Raw genomic sequence first — 6,365 nt, forward strand, 5'->3', positions numbered from 1 at the left:
CTGTATAACTAAAACCTATTTCCAAAACATGAACAAAAGCTGCAGTGATTCTTAAGGACAGATACTTATACTATATACTGAAGTTTAATGTTTGGAAATGTGTAAACCGTCCCTTTAATTTATGTTTTTGTTTGCTAGATCTACCTGGCAAAGCTATCCCTACTCTCCTGTCTACAGTTGAGGAGGGGCACAACAGAGTGACCGTGTCCTCCAAGAAGCACTCCAGGCATTCTCCTCTCCTGGGATCAAACCCATGCTTGTCAATGACAGCCGTGCTGTTTCGAATCATTGCTATCATTGGGCCATTTACTTTTTGTAAATGAATTGCCTGCTTCGTAGGGCAGTGTCGCACAAAAGTAACAAAAATAGCAGATCTGAAAGCTCACAGTGAAGAGCTTGTAGATCAGTTTTTCCTTTTTTTTAACATTTTGAAGTGAAAGTGGTTATGTCTGTCGATCGGGTTTAATAAATATTGAACCAATAAAAAGTATTAACGAGAGCTTGTGACTAAATAACTACATTTAATCCATTGTGTGGATTGAAGTTTTAGACATACAATGCTGCCTTCTATCCGGCCGTGATAAAATGCAGTGGCGTGCACAGACATTTAGAGGGGCAGGTGCTCAAGTTAAAAAAGGGCACCTTGTGCAGCGCGTGGAACCGGCCGGTTGCCTTAATCCATTTTGGGCGGGAACCCCTTTTGGTGTTAGCATTATGTTATGCTTTAGCTATTGAAAAATAGCAGATCTACAAGCTCATAGCGCGCCACCGAGTGGCGCGCTATGAGCTTGTAGGTCTGCTATTTTTGAAAAATCAAAAAAAAAAAAATGTTTTTTTTGTTTTTTTTTCAAAAGGGCACATTGCCAAAAGGGCAGGGGGTGCTCTAGCACCCCCTTGTGTCTATCTGTGCACGCCACTGATAAAATGCATGCTTCAAGTTTAGATTGCAATTCAACAACCATTCAGGGGACACAGAGGATATCAAAAACACTGGATATTGTTAACATGAAAATCATAACAAAATTACTGTGCATGAATACACAAGCCCAAGACACAAGCAGGTTCGATAGACCCACCCACCCAACATGTATACACGGCTCATAGAATAAAACCAACCTCATTTAATTAGAAAGGACTGCAAATAACTACCAGCTCAACTTGCAGAATGTCACTAGCACCATGAACAGAGAATGGCTGGAGTCCTTCAGTAGATCAGCTTATCACTACTAACTTAAAAGTTAAAACAAAGTATTGATTAGTTTGAGTCACCGGCATCACATGTAGCTGATCATGATTCACCTTGTTGTGTGTGTTCTCCATGTGGCTCAGCACTGCAGTGTGGTCCCATGAAAGTATTGAGAGTTTTCTCAATGTGGGGGAGCCATCTGGTCCATCCAACATTGTCTGGCTTCCAGATTTTTATGTTCAGCAATTCACAGAGCTCCCTCGAGGTCTTCATAGCGGTACTGCTTGTACAGGGCCCTAAGTCAGTCACCTGTACAGGAATGATGGAATACATTAACTTATTTCTAACCATTGTATAATGCATTCTCACGGATTTCACCTACATTGTTCATGTTGGCATGCTGGATGATGGTATATCCATTTCCAATTCATGACCGTGGCAATTGGAACAGGCCATTAATCAATTGCTGAATCTCTTGGCGCAGAAGTGTTTAAACTCCCCTACTACTCCCAACGATCACAGCGGAATAATCAAAAGAGAAAAAAACAAAGCCCGGTATTGCTACTTGCCCAATCTGGGAACCTATCGGCAAAAAAAAGGAAAACACATTGCCCTGTTTTCCTTTTGAATTTGCCTCTCGGGGCGGCCCCAAACAGAATGTGGATAGCAGGATGTTGCCTGTTTGCTCTGCCTTTTAGGCCCTCCTGGGGTGCGCCTTTGTTTTCATTCCCACTAACATTGTATACACGTTCTGAATGCCCCTAGCTGACAGATTCAGTAGTGTAAACTTGGAATCTGTTCTTGAGATTACTACGTATATACCTGACCGGGTTTTACTTACCTGCACTTTTTTCTCATCCTTTTTTATTTTTTTTGTCCCTGGCAACCATTAATGCCTCTGAAAGCATCAAAAATAAGATAAAGATAAAAAAAGGAAACTGGATTTTCTTATTTTCTTTTATATTTTTTTGCCTGACTTAATTGCCATCTTCTATTTCAACAGATGACCTGATCAAAGAGCAAGTGTGCTGATCAATCACTGAAAGCACTGCCCTCTATTTCTTTTTTTTGTTTGTTTATTTTGTTTATTTTTTTCAGTTGTACTGTCTGGATGCCCGTCATATCAAGGGGTCCGAATATGTAGTGCCTCTTTCCCCATGATCTTAGTTTATTTAGTTAAGCTGCTGTTCTTAACTTTGCTCTACCTGTTGCCATCGGTGCCTTTGTTCTTGCTCCCTTTTTTCCTCTCCATTCTGACCTGAGATCAGATTCTAAAAATGTCTTCTACATTCTGACAGTTTTCTGAAAAAGCTATGTTTCTATGTCAGTCGTTCTTCGATTTTTCAAAAATAGCAGACCTACAAGCTCATAGCGTGCCACTCGGTGGCGCGCTATGAGCTTGTAGATCTGCTATTTTTCAATAGCTAAAGCATAACATAATGCTAACACCAAAAGGGTTTCCCGCCCCAAAATGGGTTAAAATGCTTCTTCAGTCAACAAAGTTGCGGGGAGGTAAAGAGATGGGGCAAAACGAAGTACAGGAAGGGAGTCAGACCTGGAACAGGTTTAAGTTTCTAATGATTATTTTCATCATATTTGTTGTGAGTTTGGTTAATTGTTGTTTGCACATTTGAGATACCTATTGGTAGACCGTACCCATTTTTAGGACGTTTTTCTATGGAGTCAGTGGAGGCAAAACATTACCTGAACACATTAGCTACTCAATACACCAATGCCAACGCTGCCTATCAATTTTGTTTGCTTTTATATTTTGCCAACATGCAGTCAATAACAAAGTCTAATAGAACACACACCTGATGCAGATCATGCGCTAATGGGTTGTATTATGAGACATCTATTTTTCTCCTAGTTCCCCAATTGATTTTTGATGAATTAAATGGGCATGACAAACCTTTAGACAATTATCCATAGGCCTACTGTACCTACAACGGACAATAATTTATTTAACCTGATTTTAAGTGTGCTAGAAATAAGCATTTCTGATGATTGCGTGAGTCCAATTCTTTCATATTTTATCGTATTTAACCATAGTCAAAAAATGACTGGCAGTGGCGGCTGTTATGTGGTTAGACTGTGATCAATTGGCTTTGCAGGTTGCTGATCCAGTCTGGGTCTAGAACGGATAGGAAAATGGTGTGTTTGTTTGGAAAAATCCAGGCTTTCCACATGTACTGTCGAAAGCCTGGAGACGCAATTTATATACGATGATTATTCAAGTTGAAGCCATTTACTCCTTTTGATTTTGGAACTCAGCAACACATGACATGTTCAGTAGGTGATTCGCAAGCCTACAACCAAAGAACTTGCTATTATTCTGAGGTGATCCATGTTTGCCTCCAATCCAATATCCCTTTGTTTTGCCTCCAGCTAACAACATGATGTGATCATGTAGCCGCAAATCTGTCTATTAGCAGGTTGGAGGCAGGTATGGGTCAGTGCTTATGGGATTCACCTGGGCCCAGTGTATCCCATAGCAGATAATCTGGTCCACTCAGTCATAAACAGTATCTCCCTCTCATCCAGCAGACCAGCACTGCATGTTTCTTTGCCGTTTGTTTGGTTCTGAATCCTACAACACCCCTACATTATACATGTCATTACATCCACTCACACCACTGATACAGGCTAGCACACGCCACATTATCCTGTTTTGTTTTTGGATTATTTGTTAAATTCTTTGAGTTGGGTCTATTCAGTTGCTCTGTCTCCCATATTGTTACTGCCTCTGAGCCTGGTTGTAACAGTTAATTTATTTCACATCTAGTTGTCAATGTACAAATTGTTTTTAGATCTACTTGAAGCCTAACACTGTAAACAAAAGAAAAACATGTGCACAGAAAAATGAATATGTATTTGATGAGAGGGGTTGAAGAGAGATTAGCCTAGTCAACATTCTTTTCTGTTTCTTTTTTTTTTTCCTTTACATTTTTGAGTTGAACTAGATTTTTTCAGAATTCAGGAAATCCACTGTCTAAGGGCTAATCCCATTTTTGCCTATGCAAATCTGTTACTGTGGGCGAGTTGGGAACGGGCAAGCTACCGTACCTTTTCACATGTACTAGATGGACCATGGTTTACATTGCCCTTTGCTGATATTCTTCAGTCTTATTCAGCAAAAATGTATGCTTATTTTTGTTTCTATATTAAATATATAAATATAAATATATAACAAGTAACATACAGAGAAAATAGTATATGCCTTTTTGTGATGATAAAAAAAAAGAAACCTTGCTGAAAAGAATGAAATGTGTTGTGTCTGACATGTGGCTGTGTGCTGGAGTCTTGGTAAGGTGATGACTGGAATTCAAAGAGACACTAAAGCTTCATCATGTCAGGCCACACGTTCTTTACTCGGGCTACATAACTAGTAGCTGTCCATGTAGTGTTTCCTAACTTAAGGGAACATTTTATTTCTTTAAGGAGCCACTGTATGACATGAATTGCTGTAAACAATATTGTTGTCCACTCCCTCCATGTGGAAGATAAACTATTTGCACCATCCACTACGACTTTCTTGTCGTTTTTCATGGGGAGCTTTTGGTCACTGTTAACCAGGTTGAAGGGCTATTTCAGAGCAAACATGGTTAAGACATACATGAGAAGAGAGGCTATTAGTATCTACTTCTGGCTAGTGATGGGTACTTGGTATAGGACAGATTTGATGGCTAGTGGGAGTCACACTGTAACCATACTGTAAGTAAAACAACTGTTTCTCACAGCCAAATGTGACCAAAAAACAAACAAATCTGGGACTAATATAATGTCCAGAGGTTTATTATTTAAACATTCCTTCACAACACTGCATGCTCCCTAAGCCATGGACTGAATGAATGAAACCTATTTTATCTTGTTGAAACCTTTTAAACTGATTTGCAATGTATATTGCACAGCCATGTCCACATCCATGGCATAGCCATGGGTCTGTATAATAACAGAACAGCGTCATATCATCAGCATACAATGTTTTTGTTTGATTCGTTATTTTTATCTAATTGTTCTTTGGACAAAATCCAGTCACTGTGCTAACTTCTGTCAAAGGGCCATTCACTCAACTTTTAAAAACACAAAGTGTTTTGGTTTTATTAACTCAGTATTTATTTCTTTTGTATATATTGGGATTAAGCCTAACAGTGGTGGACTGATACTGAACACACTTTTCCCACCAATTCCTACAGGTCATCATGGATCAGCTGGTGCCTCTTAATCCTACGTTATGCTTTAGTGAAAAATATGTTGTGTGGCGTGCCATGTGTCACATCAGCACATTTTCTTTTGTTGCTTTTTACCACTTTTTCTACACAATTAGTCATTAGGCCAATTGATTCCTCCCCCTGTGTTGTCACTGCTGCCATGATGTCAATTGATTCCTCCCTCTGTGTTGTATCTTACTGACTCACCTACCATTAGAGCCCTTGTTCTACTACTCCCGCCCAACACTATCCCTGCTGACAGTTGCCACCCCAGCCCGTAGGAGTGCGTGCAGTAACTATTTTCACTCCCCTGAACACCACTTGCGTTGGTGCAGACGCTCGACAAAGCCAGATGCACCATGGTGTATTCGAACCCACAACCTCTGCGGCGGTGGGCAGGCACTTTACCAATGCGCCACCTGAGCGCCCAGCAGCACATTTTTCTGTTGCAAATACTTAATTTTTGTTGAGCCAAAAGTCACACTGCACTTTTTTGTCAAAGCATGAATTAGCCTTTACAAACTAGACCTCAAGCCATTCTCTCTCTCTCGCTCTCTCATCCTTTCTCTCTCATAAGAGAGATAATACACATAATAGCACATAGGAACAGAAAAAGATACGTTCAGTTTTGGTACCTTATATTACAGACTCCCTATTACAGTCTGCCATGCCTCCTCCAGAGGTGTTTCTGGTATTTTAGGAGAGTGGTCAGATATTTGTACAGATATTGGTTTGATTTTCCTTTTTTTTTTTTTTAAACAGTTTTAGGTCATCACTCTTCTCTTTATTGATTTAGATGCCTAAGCCTCTCCGTTTTTGCAATGCCTTTGTAGATAGATCACAGACATTAATGCATGATTTATACTTGGACGCCAGTCACAACGCATCACGTTGTGATGTGTTGTGAGCAACCAAGTAAATCAGGCATTAGAGATGATCAACAGACAAAGGTAAATCATTTTATTGTC

The 6,365-nt window shown here is 39.9% G+C and overlaps 1 long non-coding RNA gene across 1 annotated transcript; it reads left to right on the forward strand.

Annotated features, from left to right (window-relative positions):
* The first annotated feature begins 980 nt into the window (after nt 1-980).
* Nucleotides 981-4,708, forward strand: LOC306931375. Its single transcript, XR_013791012.1, has 2 exons — nt 981-2,326; nt 2,368-4,708. It is a non-coding gene; the product is annotated as an uncharacterized lncRNA (long non-coding RNA).
* The last annotated feature ends 1,657 nt before the right edge of the window (nt 4,709-6,365 follow it).

The sequence above is a fragment of the Electrona antarctica genome (genome assembly GCF_951216825.1).
Source record: "Electrona antarctica genome assembly, chromosome: 10".
Lineage (NCBI taxonomy): Eukaryota > Metazoa > Chordata > Actinopteri > Myctophiformes > Myctophidae > Electrona > Electrona antarctica.